Source organism: Saccopteryx bilineata, chromosome 2 (genome assembly GCF_036850765.1).
Source record: "Saccopteryx bilineata isolate mSacBil1 chromosome 2, mSacBil1_pri_phased_curated, whole genome shotgun sequence".
Classification (NCBI taxonomy): domain Eukaryota; kingdom Metazoa; phylum Chordata; class Mammalia; order Chiroptera; family Emballonuridae; genus Saccopteryx; species Saccopteryx bilineata.
In genome coordinates this window covers 379533322-379550994 of record NC_089491.1, presented here as the reverse complement: position 1 = coordinate 379550994, position 17673 = coordinate 379533322, and the positions used below count along the sequence as shown (strand labels likewise).

The 17673-nt window shown below is 47.1% G+C and overlaps 1 long non-coding RNA gene, 1 other non-coding gene and 2 pseudogenes across 2 annotated transcripts in view; all 4 read right to left on the bottom strand.

Annotated features, from left to right (window-relative positions):
- Positions 1–17673, bottom strand: part of LOC136327125 (uncharacterized) — a 42337-nt gene that overhangs the window by 19347 nt on the left and 5317 nt on the right. Inside the window, exon 2 of the long non-coding RNA XR_010729570.1 lies at positions 2292–2439. This is a non-coding gene — a long non-coding RNA (uncharacterized lncRNA). The remainder of the gene's footprint in view (positions 1–2291; positions 2440–17673) is intronic.
- On the bottom strand, positions 9407–10262 carry LOC136325091 (ras-related protein Rab-2A pseudogene; annotated as a pseudogene).
- LOC136325085 (EF-hand calcium-binding domain-containing protein 14 pseudogene) lies at positions 10008–11582 on the bottom strand (annotated as a pseudogene).
- TRNAS-GCU (transfer RNA serine (anticodon GCU)) lies at positions 17361–17436 on the bottom strand. Its single transcript has one exon. It is a non-coding gene; the product is annotated as a tRNA-Ser (tRNA).

The following is a 17673-nucleotide window of genomic DNA, read 5'->3' as shown; positions in this document are numbered from 1 at the left end:
GTTTTGTTTCTTGAATTTATTGGTGTGACATTGGTCCTAGGTTTTGTTTTGTTTTTTAAGCAGGACACTAATCCCATTCATGAGAGATCCACCTTAGTGCCCTAATCATATCCCCCAAACCCTACTTCCTAATACCATCACCTGGGGAGTTAAGATTTCAACACAGCCTGACTTGTAGTGGCGCAGTGGATAAAGAGTTGGCCTAGAACTCTGAGGTTGCTGGTTCAAAACCCCAGGCTTGCCTGGCCAAGGCACATATGGGAGTTGATGCTTCCTGCTCCTCCCTCCTTCTCTCTCTCTCTCTTTCTCTCTCCTCTCTAAAATGAATAAATAGAAATCTAAAAAAATAAAGATTTCAACATGAATTCTGAGGGGATATAAACATTCCATCCATTGCACTGAACAAAACACCCAGAATCTGCTGCAGGGCCAGCACCTCTGCACACTGGTGCTGGAAGCCTAGTCCTTCTCATTGTGCGGCTCTGCCATCTCAATACAAAGCTTCTGGGTACTACAACATGACAAAGAAGAGGGGGCTGGAGAGTCACACAGCTCTTAACTAGTGGCGTGGCCCTGGCCAGGAGGCTCAGTGATAAAGGGTCAACCTGGCACGCCAAAGTTGCTGGTTTGACCGCAGGTCAGGGCACGTACATGAACAGATCAGTGTTCCTGTCTCTCTCTCTCCGCTTTCCCCTTCCCCTCTCTCTAAAATCAATACATAAAATCTTTTAAAAATAAATAAATAAATAAATAAATGGGCCTGACCAGGTGGTAGCACAGTGGATAGCACGTTGATCATCTAGGATGCTGAGGACCCAGGTTCAAAACCCTGAGGTCGCCAGCTTGAGCATGTGGTTGCCAGCTTGACCATGGGATCATAGATATGACCCCATGGTCACTGGCTTAAGGCCAAGGTCGCTGGCTCGAGCAAGGGGTCACTTGGTCTGCTGTAGCCCCCCGGTCAAGGCACATATGAGAAGCAATCAATGAACAACTACGGTGCCACAGCTCTGAGTTGATGCTTCTCATCTCTCTCCTTTCTTGTCTGTCTGTGCCTGTCTCTCTCTCTTGTGCTAAAAAAAAAAAAAAAAAAAAAAAATGGAACTGCCCTGGCCAGTTTGCTCAGTGGTAGAGCGTCTGCCTGGCGTGCAGGAGTCCCAGGTTCGATTCCCAGCCAGAGCACACAGGAGAAGCGCCCATCTGCTTCTCCACCCCTCCCCTTCTCCTTCCTCTCTGTTTCTCTCTTCCCCTCCTGCAACCAAGGCTCCATTAGAGCAAAGTTGGCCCGGGCGCTGGGGATAGCTCTGTGGCCTCTGCCTCAGGCTAGAATGGCTCTGGTTGCGACAGAGCGAAGCCCCAGAGGGGCAGAGCATCGCCCCCTGGTGGGCATAACAGGTGGATCCTAGTCGGGTGCATGCAGGAGTCTGACTGCCTCCCCATTTCCAACTTCAGAAAAATACAAAAAAATAAAAAATAAAAAAAATAAATGGAAAAAAAAAAGGAACTAAGTGAAACGAGTTGATGATTCTCTCTCTCCTCTTCCTCCCCTGCCCCACCCCTCATAAGTGGAAAAAAATCATAGTTGCTTTGGCCTGGAGGTAACACCTATCACTGCCCTCTTCCAGGCCATGGACCAGAACTAGTTAAAATGGCCTTGTAACTCTAAGGGACCTAGGAAATGTGGAGGAAGAGGTGGCATTCTGTAAGCAGGAATTTTTTTTCCTTCTTCTCATTAATGTGTCCTACCCTGTAATCTTGCTTCCTTCACCAGTCTATTCACAGCCTATCCACTCTTACCTTGGACTTTAACCTTCTATCTCTAAATCCACAAATTATAGTTTAACCTGACTCTTGTTCTCTGGAGTGTGCTGTCTCCTGCCGGGTGACCCTGCCTCTGCCCTTCCTCTGGCGTGCCTCACAGTCGGCATGTTTGCTCCCTCCGCCCCATGCTTAGTTTTGTCTCTAGTCATTTTCCAGGAGCTACTCAGCTGAGAGTGGCCTGGAAAGACCCCCTAACCCTAACACTTCTGTAATTAAAATTGGAGTCATAGCCTGACCTGTGATGGCGCAGTGGTTAAAGCATTGACTTAGAATGCTGAGGTTGCTGGTTTGACACCCTGGGCTTGCCTGGCCAAGGCACATCCAAGAAGTAATTACTATGAGTTGATGTTTCCTGCTTCTGCCTCCAACCTCTCTTTCTCTCTCTCCTCTCTCTAAAATCAATAAATAAAATATTTTAAAATTAAAGTTATAGCCCTGGCCAGATAGTTCAATTAGTTAGAGCACCATACCATATACCAAGGTTGTGGGTTCGATCCTCAGTCAGGGCACGTGTAAGAAACAACCAGTGGCTCAGGCAGTGGCACAGTGGATAGAGCATTGGACTGGGATGCCAAGGATCCAGGTTCGAGACCCCGAGGTCACCAGCTTGAGCGCGAGCTAGAGAAAAAAAAAAAAAAAAAAAAAAGCTCACCAGCTTGGACTCAAGGTCACTGGCTCGAGTAAGGGGTTACTCAGTCTGCTGAAGACCCGCAGTCAAGGCACATATGAGAAAGCAATCAATGAACAACTAAGGTGTCGCAATGTGCAATGAAAAACTAATGATTGATGCTTCTCATCTCTGTTCCTGTCTATCCCTCTCTCTGACTCTCTCTCTGTCTCTGTACAAAAAAAAAAAGAAAAAGAAAAGGAGCAATGCATAAATAATGAATGCATTGTGAATGCATAAATAAAAAGAACAAATCAATGTTTCTTTCTCTTGCTTCCTTCCTCTCTCTCAAAAATCAATAAACATTTTATTTATTTTAATTATTTTTATTTATTTATTTTAGAGAAGAGAGACAGAGAGAGAAAGAGACAAGGGGGGGGGAGGAGCAGGAAGCATCAACTCCCATATGTGCCTTGACCCAGCAAGCCCAGGGTTTTGAACCGGCAACCTCAGTGTTTCAGGTCAATGCTTGATCCACTGCACCTCCACAGGTCACACTCTATCCACTACGCTACTGCCTGGTCAGGGCTTATATTTTTTTTAAACTTAAAAAAATTTTTTTTTTAATTTCCATTGATTTGAGAGAGAGAGGAAGAGAAGAAGGGAGAAGAGATAGAGAGGGAGGCATCAACCTTTTGTTGCACTTAGTTCCATGTTGTGCGCTCGTTGGTTACTTCTTGTATATTCCTTGACAAGGGATCAAACCTGTGACCGTGGTGCACCAGGGCTGATGCTCTATTCATGGAGCCACCTGGCCAGGGCAATAACAATATTTTTAAATAATAAAACTAAAATTGGAGAGCCTGACCTGTGGTGGCACAGTGGATAAAGCGTCGACCTGGAAATGCTGAGGTCGCCGGTTCGAAACCCTGGGCTTGCCTGGTCAAGGCACATATGGGAGTTGATGCTTCCAGCTCCTCCCCCCTTCTCTCTCTCTGTCCCTCTCTCCTCTCTCTCCCTCTCTGTCTCTCTCCTCTCTAAAAATGAATAAATTAAAAAAAAAACAAAATACCCCCCTAAAATTGGAGTTATTAAAAGCAAGAAACATTCTTTCTCCGGAGATGAAAAAACAAAAATGGGGAATACTGGAGGGATTAAAGCAGGTTGAACAAATCCTCTGGGAGCCAGGTTGAGGGCCACTTCTGGTCCCCGGTCTCCCTAGAAACAGCTTAGTATAAGTCAGATTAAAAGACCTCTGGGAAAGGGCCCCACAGCCCTCTGGGAGAGGTGGGTCTTCTTCTGCCACAGCTCACTCACATTCTGATCAGAATGGGTGTTGGAATCATGCTTTTGCTCTCTGTTAAACATACTACAAGAGCAATATTTAAGGAAACATAAAGGGAAAGAAATTTTAAGTGAGAAAAGTTAATACTATCAACTAAAAAAATCATTGTTGTTTGCATACTTCTTTCCAGTTGTAGGGGATGAAAAAAAAATCTTCTCCTCTATCTATCCTGGGTTCTGTAGCTAGGACCCTACAAATTACACTGGCCAAAGGCAGATTAACCAACGAAAAAAAATGGAAGTTCATTTTCACTTTTTAATTTTTTTGACAGACACAGAGAGTCAGAGATAGGAACATACAGGAAGGGAGAGAGATGAGAAGCATCAGTTCTTCATTGTAGCACCTTAGTTGTTCATTGATTGCTTTCTCAGTGCAATCTGCATTGAGAGTTGCAGCAGAGCGAGTGACCCCCTGCTTAAGCCAGCGACATTGGGCTCAAGCCAGCGACGTTGGGCTCAAGCCAGCGACCTATGCTTCCTGCTCCTTCCTCCTTCTCTCTCTCCTCTCTCCCTAAAAATGAATAAAGAAAAAAAAAATTAAGGGTCTGGCTGGTTGGCTCAGTGGTAGAGCGTCGGCCTGGCATGCAGGAGTCCTGGGTTCAATTCCTGGCCCGGGCACACAGGAGAGGTGCCCATCTGCTTCTCCACCCCTATCCCCTCCTTCCTCTCTGTCTCTCTCTTCCCCTCCCTTAGCCAAGGCTCCATTGGAGCAAAGTTGGCCCGGGCGCTGAGGATGGCTATGTGGCCTCTGCTTCAGGCGCTAGAGTGGCTCTGGTCGCAACAGAGCGACACCCCGGATGGGCAGAGCATCGCCCCCTGGTGGGTGTGCCGGGTGGATCTCGGTCGGGCACATGCAGGAGTCTCTCTGACTGCCTCCCCGTTTCTGGCTTCGGAAAAATACAAAAAAAAAGCCTGACCAGGTGGTGGCGCAGTGGATAGAGCGTAGGGCTGGGATGTAGAGGACCCAGGTTCGAGACCCCGAGGTCGCCAGCTTGAGCGCGGGCTCAACTGGTTTGAGCAAAGCTCACCAGCTTGGACCCAAGGTCTCTGGCTCAGCAAGGGGTTACTCGGTCTGCTGAAGGCCCACGGTCAAGGCACATATGAGAAAGCAATCAATGAACAATTAAGGTGTCGCAACAAAAAACTGATGATTGGACCTGGCCGGTTGGCTCAGTAGTAGAGCGTCGGCCTGGTGTGCGGGGGACCCGGGTTCGATTCCCGGCCAGGGCACATGGGAGAGGCGCCCATTTGCTTCTCCACCCCCCCCTTCCTCTCTGTCTCTTCCCCTCCCGCAGCCGAGGCTCCATTGGAGCAGAGACGGCCCGGGTGCTGGGGATGGCTCCTTGGCCTCTGCCCCAGGCGCTAGAGTGGCTCTGGTCATGGCAGAGCGATGCCCCAGAGGGGCAAAGCATCGCCCCCTGGTGGGCAGAGCGTGGCCCCTGGTGGGTGTGCTGGGTGGATCCCGGTCGGGCGCATGCGGGAGTCTGACTGTCTCTCCCCGTTTCCAAGAATTGTCTGACACACCAAGGTTACGGGTTCTGTCCCGTCAGGGCACATGCGAGAAGCAATCAATGAATATGTGTACAACTAAATGGAACAACTAAGTGGAATGGGTTGATGCTTCTCTCTCTCTCTTAAAAGAAAAAAAAAAAAGAAATAAATAATAGTAAATAAAATTAGGGAATTGGACTCCATTCCTCACTGTGTAAGGGACCTCCTACTGCTGAAATCTCATGTCCAAAGGAGAAACTCTCCCACCAGGAATTTCTAGCACTGTGGCAGAAGGGAAGAGCAAAAATGGATCTTGAAAGACAGGCTCTCTGGAGCTCTCCTTTTCAGGAGTATGCCCACAACTTTCTCCTCTCCCTCCTTCTCCTCTTCTTCCTCCCAGGCACGTTTTCCTTGCCCCTCTCTAAGGACCCCAGGAGACTTGCAACCAGGGGAGCAGTGGGCTGCAGTAGCTTGTCCCGGGCTCACCCCCTGAGCCTGTCTCCAAGATCCCCTGACCCCTAACTTTCTTCCTGTACAGCCAATAAATTCTTCCTTTACTTGCTGCAAAAAAATAAAAATTTAAATATTAAAAAAATAAAAGACAGGCTCTCTGTTGCCCTTTGAGTCACACATATCAAATTGAAATGAACAAACAAGTGTCTGTTCCCTGCTTCTGATGTGTGAAGCCGTCACTGGCCATGGTTACCATGCTTAAGTTTTCAATTGGCTCTGTTGTACCTACTAAAAATAAGCCACTAGTATTATGGCTGAGTCATTTTCACACATGAATATGTGGAGGGGAAAAGTGACAAAGGTCATAGAGGCTTTGTGTATAATTTCCCTTCTGACCAGACACCACACCTTGTTCTCAACCAGGCCGGCCCCTGGTTTTCTGCTGTGTTTTAGATAAGCCAAGTACCTTAAATAGAAACCATATTCAACAGTACATTTTTTGTGTTTTAGTTTTATATCAAGTTCTCTGTTTGTGGATTGGCTTTGCCCTCAGAGCTAGGTTTTTGTGCTTTTCTAAGGAACGGAAGTTGATGGGTTTTTGTTTGTTTTTTGTTGTTGTTGTTTTGACAGATCCTGTCTCTGATTTATTAGTACAAGTGGCACAGGAGGACACCAGCCCCATGCAGACAGCAGCCCAGCCTCACCAGACCCTCAGTCCTCACATCAACAGACAGAGACCTGTAGAGTCTTCGTGGGGCCCTGGGCATCTTTGGGAGTCTGAGCCGGAGCCACAGCCGCAGCCACAGCCACAGCTGCAGCCAGGGACTTGGTTTGAACCTCGGCCTTGGCCTTTGGCTGGCAGAGCCTGAGACCCTTGGCGAGGCAGGCACGAGCATGCTTCCTAAATTTGGGGTGAGCGATGTAGGCAAGTTGATTGAGCTTGCAGCTGCCACCCTTTGGGATGGTGGGCTTGGCCTCCTTGGGCTTTACGAGGGTCTTGGTAGCCTTGGTGCGCTCATGGCCTGGGGTTGTTGGCCTGCATCCTCTTCAAGACCTGCTTGTGCTTCTTGGCAAAGCACATGTACCTCGGAACTTGTGGACTACCCCCTTAAGAGACTGGTATCTTTGTGATCAGGGTTTCTTGATGCTCTTTCTGTGCCATTTTTGGACTGGTTGTGAGTGGTGTGGTCCTTGGAGTTGGCCATGTCTGCACTGGAGCCTGAGGACCCTTGAAACTCCCGGAACCAGAAAAGCAGTTGGTGTTAACATTTGTGACTTCCCTTTACAGTTTGCTGAGTGAGTACGTGTATACCTAGGTTCTTTTGACAAGTCACCCGAGAATGGATTCCAGGCATTGTCTAGACCAGTGGTAGTCAACCTGGTCCCTACCGCCCACTAGGGGGCGTTCCAGCTTTCATGGTGAGCGTTAGCAGAGCAACCAAAGTATAAATAAAACGATAGATTTAATTATAGTAAGTTGTTTTATAAAGATTTATTCTGCCGCCTGACCTGTGATGGTACAGTGGGTAAAACATCGACCTGGAACACTGAGGTCACCGGTTCAAAACCCCGGGCTTGCCTGGTCCAGGCACATATGGGAGTTGATGCTTCCTGCTCCTCTCCCTCTCCTCTCTCTCTCTCTCTGTCTCCTCCCTCTAAAATGAATAAACTAAAAAAATAATAATAATAAATAAATAAGATTTATTCTGCCAAACTTAGTGAAAATCCGGTAAAAAGTTCTTGGTAAGTAATTATTATTATATGCTTTAACTTGCTGTAATTCTGCTTCATAAATTTTATAAAATAAAGTTACTTCCCTACTTTATAAATCACTCTTACTGTAGAACCGCTGAGCGGTTAGAAAATTTTACTACAAACAGAGATACAAAAGTGGGCAGTAGGTATAAAAAGGTTGACTATCCCTGGTCTAGACATATTAAAGTCTTATCAGAACAGGACTCATACTGGGCAAAGCTGTAATTTTGCCTGGTTTTAAAATGGTCTTTCTACTTAGTGTTTTGGGGATTTTTTCTCACCTTCTGGGTTCTCCATTCCCCACCCCCGCCTGTGTGGTAGTGCCCTCTTTTTGCCTTCTATCGAAAGCATCTCAACTTTTTTTCTTATATATAGGATTTTATTTTGCATTGCTATAACAAATTCATTATAGGCCAGTGAAGAAGGAAAAGAAAAGGATAAAATCACCACACTGAGTAAATTACAAAAGCTTTTCTAATTTTTAACAGGATTTGTTGTCATATTTCCTTCAAAACAGAAAAAGATGCTTACCATATTTTATTTATTAATTTAAATTATTTATTTTTGTGAGAGAGAGAGAGAAAGAGAAAGAGGGACAGACAGGAAGGGAGAGAGATGAGAAGCATCAACTCTTCGCCGTGGCACCTTAGTTGTTCATTGATTGCTTTCTCATATGTGCCTTGACCAGGGGGCTACAGCAGAGTGAGTGACCCCTTGCTCAAGCCAGTGACCTTTGGGCTCAAGCCAGTGACCATGGGGTCATGTCTATGATCCCACACTCAAGCCAGCGACCCTGCGCTCAAGCTGGTGAGCCCGTGCTCAAGGGGCAACCTGTGAGTTGCAAACCTGGGTCCTCTGCGTCCCAGGCTGATGTTCTTTCCACAGTGCCACCACCTGGTCAAGCTATAAATATTTTTATTTATTAATTTTAGAGAGAGGAGAAAGAGAGAAGATAGAAGAGAGAAAAAGAGGTTGGGGAGAGAAGCGGGAAACATCAATTTGTAGTTGCTTGCAGTATATGCCTTGACTGGGCAAGCCCAGGGTTTCAAACCGGCAACCTCAGCATTCCAAGTTGACTCTTTAGCCAGTGCACCACCGCAGGTCAGGCCAAAATCTGTCATTTAAAGTGAGTATTAAACATTGATTCAAAGTCATATGTGAATTTGAAAGATTAAAGTTTTCTGTGACATAAAAGCCCTTTTGAATAGTTCCATGTCTCAGCTGAGCAGGAGAAAGAAATAGTGAGTTAGCCCCACTTGGGCAGCGAGACAGTAAAAGCAGACTCAATAGCAACCTTACCTGGCCTGCTGTCCCCCTGATTGTCTGTGTGTGTGTTTGTGTGTGGTGTTAGTAGCAGCATCCCGAGGGTCACTTTTTTTTTAATTAATTAATTTATTTATTTTTTATAGAGACAGTGAGTCAGAGAGAGGGATAGACAGGGACAGACAGGAATGGAGAGAGATGAGAAGCATCAATCATTAGTTTTTCATTGTGCGTTGCAACACCTTAGTTGTTCATTGATTGCTTTCTTATATGTGCCTTGATCGCGGGCCTTCAGCAGACCGAGTAACCCCTTGTTGGAGCCAGTGACCTTGGGTTCAAGCTGGTGGGCTTTTTTTTTTTAAAAGGTTTTATTTATCCATTTTTATTGGAGAGAGAGAGAAAGAGAGAGAGGAAAGAGATAGAGAGAGCAGGGGGAGGAGCAGGAAGCATCAACTCCCATATGTGCCTTGACCAGGCAAGCCCAGGGTTTTGAACCGGCAACCTCAGCATTCCAAGTAAATGCTTTATCCACTGTGCATCACAGGTCAGGCTCAAGCTGGTGGACTTTTGCTCAAACCAGATGAGCCCGCGCTCAAGCTGGCGACCTCGGGGTCTTGAACCTGGGTCCTCTGCATCCCAGTCTAATGCTCTATCCACTGCGCCACCGCCTGGTCAGGCCTGAGGGTCACTTTTAATGCCATGTGTCTCATTATTGTCAAAGACTCCTTGATTTTTTTCATAATTTTTTTCTACTGTATTAATTAATGCCTCTTGTACATTGGAAGCAGTCTTAGCAGAAGTTTTCTATGATGATAAGTCCGTGTTCTGGTGCAAAAGCTTCACCTTCTGTTATTACTTCTTTTCTAGATTTGAAGTCACTTTAATTTCCAATAAGCATAATGACCATAATGACCATGTTGGAATTGGAATGCTGGAGGACACCTTCCAATCAGATTGTCAGGTGGTAGAAGGTCTATCTTCTTGTAGTATCCTACAGTAGGAAAGCCTCACCGCACCTCTGTAACACGACCTTGTGATGGAACAAAAGGACTCTTGCCCTGCTGTATCCTCTATCTGAAGTTTTATTTGTTTCCCATCAATATTTATCATTCAAGCACCAAACTCTACACCAATAGTAAGGTCATGCACTGGCTGAAACCTCGTGTCAAACTGTAGCAATAAGCTTAATTTACCAAATCTGTATCGCCAATGAGGATGTTCTGGACAAGATAAGTGTACGGATGGCCTGGCCATGGTTTAATACATGCTATGACAGTGATTTCTTTCTTTCTTTTTTTTGCCTATACTTGCAAGATGCAGACAGTAGTGAAGTCTATTTCCAGCTAAACGTTACTCCTTCCTCCGCTCATAGGCTGGGATACAAATCATGTGCCAAATGGGCTTTTCTAAATGTAAGCAAAGTGTATCAGCTTCATCTCGGTGCGCTCAGGCATCATTCACTGGGTCCCATCCGTCCTGCTGGAACCCCGTCCACGCCGTGTAGGAGGCAAGCTGCTCAAGCCTGCATGGACTATTCAGAAGCCAGCCCTGAGTATCTCACCTTCGTGGGTGGTCTCTGGAGGGCTGCTGCTTTCAGCCTTGTTGGTGAGAGCACTGGGCAGCTGTCGTTTCTCTTCGCTTGGATACCTGGGGATCTGAACTATCTTCTTCCTTTCTGTTTTGGGTTCTTACTGTATCTGTTCTTTTGGTCACCTGATGCAAAGACTCTTTTCAGAGAGGAAGCTCTATCACTTATTTGGTTCAAATTCTCACTGGGGTTTTATTCTCAAGTTCTGCTGGAGCTCAAGGTGATGGAATAATGGGGTTACTTCCACTGGCCCCCTTCAAGGCGTGCTGATTCACAGCACTCTAGGAACTCCGTGGCTTTCTTGTCTTCATCCAGATTTCCGCATTGCCTCCGCAGCAAGATGGACACTGTTTCAAGTACTGCCGGTGGAAGCTGCACTCTTCTCAAGCCCCTCTACAGTGGCAGGCAGGCTAATTAAGGTGCCTGCTGACTGCACATTGGCTTTGAGGCGGTTTATTGCAGAATCCACCAGAGAAATCTGCTTATTTATTTCAGGAATGTTTCTGCAGAATTTGTTCAAGCCAAGCTCTCCAGTTGTTTTTGTTTGCTGAGTAGTTCTTTATTAAGTTTGGGAATTTCTTGGAATGTGCTTTCTGGTTAGAGTCCATTGCTCTAAATATTTCCTTGAGGGTGTCCGGGTCCTCCTTCAGAGCAGCTGGCATCTGCACCAAGCCAGTGCCAGCCAGGACACGGGCAAGGATGACGAGGGAATAACAGATCTTATTTTTTTTAAGATTTTATTAATTTGAGAAAGAGAGAGACAGAGAAGGTGGGAAGAAGCAGGAAGCATTAACTCCCATATGTGCCTTGACCAGGCAACCCCAGGGTTGCCAACCAGTGACCCTCGCGTTCCAGGTCAATGCTTTATCCACCGTGCCACCATAGGTCAGGCTGGATCTTGCAGCATCGTAAATCGCCTCCCCGGACTGAGCAAGAGTGATTCCCAACTACACAGAATTCCTCTTCCTTCTTGGAGCTGGACTCAGAGTGAGTCAGGAGGCTCAGTGCGAAGCAAGCGGTGGCCCAAGCCTTTCTTGGGCCTTTTTCTCTGGCTGTCCTAGACACACCGATCAATGCATTGAGCTCTTTGCACTTTTTCATCTTCTTGAGTGGGGCAAGTGGAGCACCCACTCCTGAGCTACCAGGTTCCCCACTTACCCTTGGCCCATGGTGCCCCGCCCCGTGGGGTCTTGTTTGCTGGTCCAGGCATAGGGAAGCCACTAGGGGAAGGGAGGCCCTCAGGCAGAGCAGCAGGTCCATGATGTCCCTGGGTGCTACCTCCACTTTTTGGGCCAATAAGGTGGTGGCCAATTATTAAGTCTGGGATGCAGGCGTAGGGTGGGGGGATGCCACAATAGTCATGGGACCATAGAAGAGTCTGTAAGAATTCTAATTTGTACTTGAACCAGATGAAATGAGGTGCACGGGGATGCCGAAGAAAGTGCAGATGTCTTAAGTCCCCAGAGAAAAAGGAGAGCAATCTGATAAAAGGTGTTTATGAAAGGCAGAGATGAAACAAGGCAAATCCCTGTGGGCACACCAGCAACCACAGGTGGCAAACTTATTCATCCTGGGTGTGGAGACAGGATCAGGGAAGGAGCCTCCATCGCAGCGCTGACTGCTCCCTGGAGACAGGATGTCGGCCCCACTTCCTCACCGCACTTGTCTGGATTTTCCCCTAACTTCTTTCTATCCTGCCTCAGTACCCCCATTTAATAGTTTGTCCAAGCCAGAAACCTGTGAGTTCCTTTCTGTCATCCTCTAAATCTACCAAGTTCTGTCCATTGGATCTCTCAAATATTTCTCAGGCCCATACCATTGCCTTTGTCAACATGGGGGGAGGAGAATAGACAGGTATAGATGGAATGCAAACACAAAGATCCTAAGTAAAATCAGTTTAAGCTGGGAATGAATAAAGGGGTTCTATGGAAAGTAACTTCACAGGGTGATCTGATCCTAAATTCCCAACTGGGCATGTTACAGTGGGTAGTCTTGCTCCATGCATATAATAATAATAATAATAATAATAATTATTATTATTATTAGTGAGAGAGAGAGACAGGCAGGAAGAGAGATGAGAAGCATCAAGCTTTAATGGTAGCACTTTAGTTGTTCGTTAATTGCTTCTCATATGTGCCTTGACCGGGGGCTCCAGCAGAGACAGTGACCCCTGGCTCAAGCCAGTGACCTTGGGCTTCTAGCCATTGACCTTTGAGCTCAAGCCAGTGACCACGGGGTCATGTTTGTGATCCCATGCTCAAGCTGGTGACCTGGCACTCAAGCTCACGACCTTGGGGTTTTGAACCTGGGTCCTCAGCATCCCAGACTGATGCTGTATCCACTGTGCCACTGCCTGGTCAGGACTAAAGGGACTGTTTCAATATTCACTTTAGTCTAAGCTTTCTTTTGAGGGAGGTTTGCTCTGTGACTGAGGTCTACAGAAATAGGCCAGATTAGGGTTAGTCAAAACAAGTCAGGCCCTGGCTGGTTGGCTCAGTGGTAGAGCGTTGGCCTGGTGTGCAGGAGTCCTGGGTTCAATCCCCGGCCAGGACCCACAGGAGAAGCGCCCATCTGCTTCTCCATCCCTCCCCCTCCCCTTCCTCTCTGTTTCTCTCTTCCCCTCCTGCAGTCAAGGCTCCATTGGAGCAAAGTTGGCCCAGGCGCTGAGGATGGCTCTGTGGCCTCTGCCTCAGGCACTAGAATGGCTCTGGTTGCGACAGAGCAACGCCCCAGATGGGCAGAGCATCGCCCCCTGGTGGGCATGCCCGGTGGATCCTGGTCGGGCGCATGCGGGAGTCTGTCTGACTGCCTCCCTGTTTCCAACTTCAGAAAAATACAAAACAACAACAACAACAAAAACAAGTCAGATTTCCCTGAATCTGTGAGTTAACCTCTTTTTTCCTCTTCTTTTCCAAGTGAGAGGAGGGGAGATAAGAGACACAGACTTCTGTATGTGCCTCAACAGGGGTCCACTTAGCAAACCCCATCTGGAGCTGATGCTCTGCCCATCTGGGGCCATGCTCACTACTGAGCTCTTTTTAGCACCTGAGATGGAGGCTCCACAGAGCCATCCTCAGTGCCAGGGGCTGATGTGCTCGAATGATCAAGCCATGGCAGTGGGAGGGGAAGAGAGAAAGAAGGGAGAGGGGGAAGGGGGAAGAAGCAGATGGTTGCTTCTCCTGTGTGCCCTGACCAGGAATCAAACCTGGGACATCCACATGCTGGGCTGATGCTCTACCACTGAGCCACTGACCAGGGCCATTGTGAGTAAACCTTTAAGCCAAGCATCTGCCTAGATTACTTTCCCCTTGACAAAACCCTTCAGGAGGCTCTCACCTAAATGACCTTCAGAGTTAACCATTCTTTTTGCATCATGATTGCACCCTGTATAGATTTGGATGTGTGTACTTGCATACAATTTATGTTTCCTAGGTCTGCCTTTCTTACTAGACTGCTCATCTTGAGGGGCAAGTATTGCGCCTGATTCATCTTGACCTTGGGCTAGCACCTTCCTTTTGAACCTATCACGGGACCCAGCACTTAATAAGCAACAAGTGTTGGCTGAATTACAGAGTTCTAAAAGATGGTGGTTTTCAGAAGTGGTGCTTTGGGTTATTGAGATCTTCCCCCAAAATCATATACACAAACTAATTGGCATTTAGGAAAATTATTCTTTTCTCATCTCTATTCCTTTCCCAGCATGACTGTTAATGTGTGTCAAAAATAATGTCTAAATAGAATGGATTTGCATTGTCACAATGCACATCACAAAGAAATCTATATGAAGACTTTCTTTGAGCCTGACCAGGCAGTGGTGCAATGGATAGAGCGTTGCACTAGGACACAGAGGACCCAAGTTTGAATCCCCGAGGTCACCAGCTTGAGTGCGGGCTCATCTGGTTTGAGCACAGCTCACCATCTTGAACCCAAGGTCACTGGCTTGAGCAAGGGGTTACTCGGTCTGCTGTAGCCCCCCAGTCAAGGCACATATGAGAAAGCAATCAATGAACAACTAAGGTGCTGCAACAAAGAATTGATGCTTCTCACCTCTTTCCCTTCCTGTCTGTCTCTCCCTATCTGTCCTTCTCTGTCTCTGTCACAAAAAAAAACAACAACAACCTTTCTATAAGATGGGCTCCTTTCCTGAAATTCTGATCTATATCTTTCTCATTTATTCTGTAGAATATTCAAGTGAGAGGGTAGGGTGGAGGAACCAAATTCAGTGGGGAGTCTCACTGGATTCTTACTCGCTTCAGAGAAAGCAGATCTCTTTGCATTAGACTTTTCTCCCACAAGGACAGTGAAGACTTCCTGGACCACCTTATAAATTGTTAAATGTTAACTATGTGATATCTGGGAGATGGGATTATGTCTATAATTTTAATGACCTTCTGTGTGCTTTTCTGTATTTACCAAATTTTCTATGGTGAATATGCATTTCATTTATTATGGGGAAGGAGGACCCAACTAACCCACTGTTTTGAAAATATGTCTTTTGCCTGACCTGTGGTGGCGCAGTGGATAAAGCGTCGACCTGGAAATGCTGAGGTCGCTGGTTCGAAACCCTGGGCTTGCCTGGCCGAGGCACATATGGGAGTTGATGCTTCCAGCTCCTCCCCCCTTCTCTCTCTCTATCTCTCTCTCCTCTCTAAAATGAATAAAATAAAATAAAAAATTAAAAAAAAAAAAAGAAAATATGTCTTTTATTCCCAGAGGGAACTGCAGCTTTCTGTGTAACAAGTATACTTTTACTTGGTGGGTGATGGTGGTGATGGGCCTTGTGATGGGCCTCCCTTCTTCCACTCAAGGCAAGTCAGAAGGAGGTGGGACCCGAGCACAGATTGGGAAGGTAAGGCTTATATGCCATCTTTTATTTTAAGCAAGAAGAGGGGAGATAGTGAGGTACACTCCAGTATGTGCCCCAACTGGGATCAGCCAGCAACCCCCATCTGGGCCTATTCTTGAATCAACCCAACTATCCTCAGTGCCTGGGGCCAATGCTTAATCCAATCAAGCCACTGGCTGTGGGAGGGGAGGAGAAAGGGGAGAGGGAGGCAAAGAGAAGCAGACGGTTGCATCTCATGTGCACCCTGACCAGGGATCTAACCCGGGACATCTGCATGCTGGGCCAATGCCCTATCCATTGAGCCAACTGGCCAGAGCTTATATGCCATCTTGAACTATCTTGAACTAAGGAGAACCAGGGAGTTGTGGTTTGGGATTATAAAGGACAATTTACATGGAAATGGAAAAACAAATGTTTGCTAAATAAATGTTTGCTGGGCCATCTTTAGCAATGGAACATAGGTCTTCTATCAAAGAGGCCACGCTAAAAGAAAAAGGGGGACTAGGCTAGGTTCCTCCCTGTCTATCACACACTAAAGACTAAACTATAGTTATCTGTTGATAGTTCCCTTCCTGGAACAGGCCCTCTACATTCTTTTAGGCAGGAAATAAAATTATTTTAAGCAGGAAGGAGTAAGGTCAAAGACTTTTGAGTCTTTTTTTAAAATTTTTTTTAGAGAGACAGAGAGAGGAAGGGGGAGGGTGAAAGACAGAGAGAAAGAGAAAGAGAGAAAAATTCATTTGCTGTTCTGCTTAGTTGTGCATTCATTGGTTGCTTCCTCTATGTGCCTTTACTGGGGATGGAACCTGCAACCTTGTTGTTTCAGGACAGTGCTCTTAACCAACTAATGTTGTTAACTAACTGAGTTAACTAGCCAGGGCCCTTTCTGAGTCTTTTGTTACTTAAAAATAATCAGATTAAAATGATAATCTCAAAGAGGAATATATATATATATTTTTTTCTGAAGCTGGAAATGAGGAGGGACAGACAGACTCCCGTATGCACCCGACCGGGATCCACCCGGCACGCCCACCAGGGGGCGACGCTCTGCCCCTCTGGGGTGTGGCTCTGTTGCGACCAGAGCCACTCTAGCACCTGGGGCAGAGGCCAAGGAGCCATCCCCAGCGCCCGGGCCATCTGTGCTCTAATGGAGCCTTGCTGCGGGAGGGGAAGAGAGAGACAGAGAGGAAGGAGAGGGGGAGGGGTGGAGAGGCAGATGGGCGCCTCTCCTGTGTGCCCTGGCCAGGAATCGAACCCGGGACTTCTGCACGCCAGGCCGATGCTCTACCACTGAGCCAACTGGCCAGGGCCCAAAGAGGAATATTTTGGGGTGGAAAACTCTGCCTCTTCTTGTCACCAAGCACACTTTAGTTTGTAAGGGGTGATGAATCAATTATTTCACACTGCCTTAGGTGGAAGGCCTTGTGCACTGGGAGTCTTTTTCTCTTTCAGTGGTGAATGACCCTCTCTCCATGTGGAAAATGTAGTTTGTGAAACCAGAGAAATTGATTCACACAAATAACTGTGAAAGTTCCAGAAGGCTAGGAAAACAACAGGGCTAGTAATTTTAGGCTCCCAGTGATTATAGTTATTTCGTTTAGGAAGAAACTCCTCCCTTCCTGCCTTCAACAACTCCTCCCCTCCGCTGCTCCATTGCTGTCCTCGTGATTTTTGCAAGGCCAAAGAATCTCTTAAAATGGAATGTCCTTCCTTTCAGGAATCAAGTGTAAAACATTTACTCTGAAGTCCAAAACATGACCTGTTTTCCTGAATGACACTTAGTTCTGAACAATAATCTCAGCCTTTGGGGTTAGACGTTGGTGCTGGGAATTTTTCCAGGCTGTTGACTATAGGAAGTACTCTTACCTTCTACAAGATTTTTTTTTCTTTATTTTTCTGAAGCTGGAAACGGGGAGAGACAGTCAGACAGACTCCCGCATGCGCCCGACCGGGATCCACCCGGCACGCCCACCAGGGGCGACACTCTGCCCACCAGGGGGCGATGCTCTGCCCCTCCGGGGCGTCGCTCTGCTGCGACCAGAGCCACTCTAGCGCCTGGGGCAGAGGCCAAGGAGCCATCCCCAGCGCCCGGGCCATCTTTGCTCCAATGGAGCCTTGGCTGCGGGAGGGGAAGAGAGAGAGAGAGGAAGGAGGGGGTGGGGGTGGAGAAGCAAATGGGCGCTTCTCCTGTGTGCCCTGGCCGGGAATCGAACCCGGGTCCCCTACACAGCAGGCCGACGCTCTACCGCTGAGCCAACCAGCCAGGGCTCCTTCTACAAGATTGATCAGGAGTTGACTAACGGACTCTATGTCAAGGACTTCGCTCCTGTCTTTCGCTCCCACCTACAAAGGCGAATCAGAGTTAGATTCGCAAGAAATCTTTACAGATTCTGTAACACACCTCTTTCTCATTACACAGATGAAGCAGCTGAGGCTGACAGTCCCTTATAGAAGTGACTGGTACCCAGTAAGTACAGTACTCAGTAACTATTGCTTTGTTTCTGG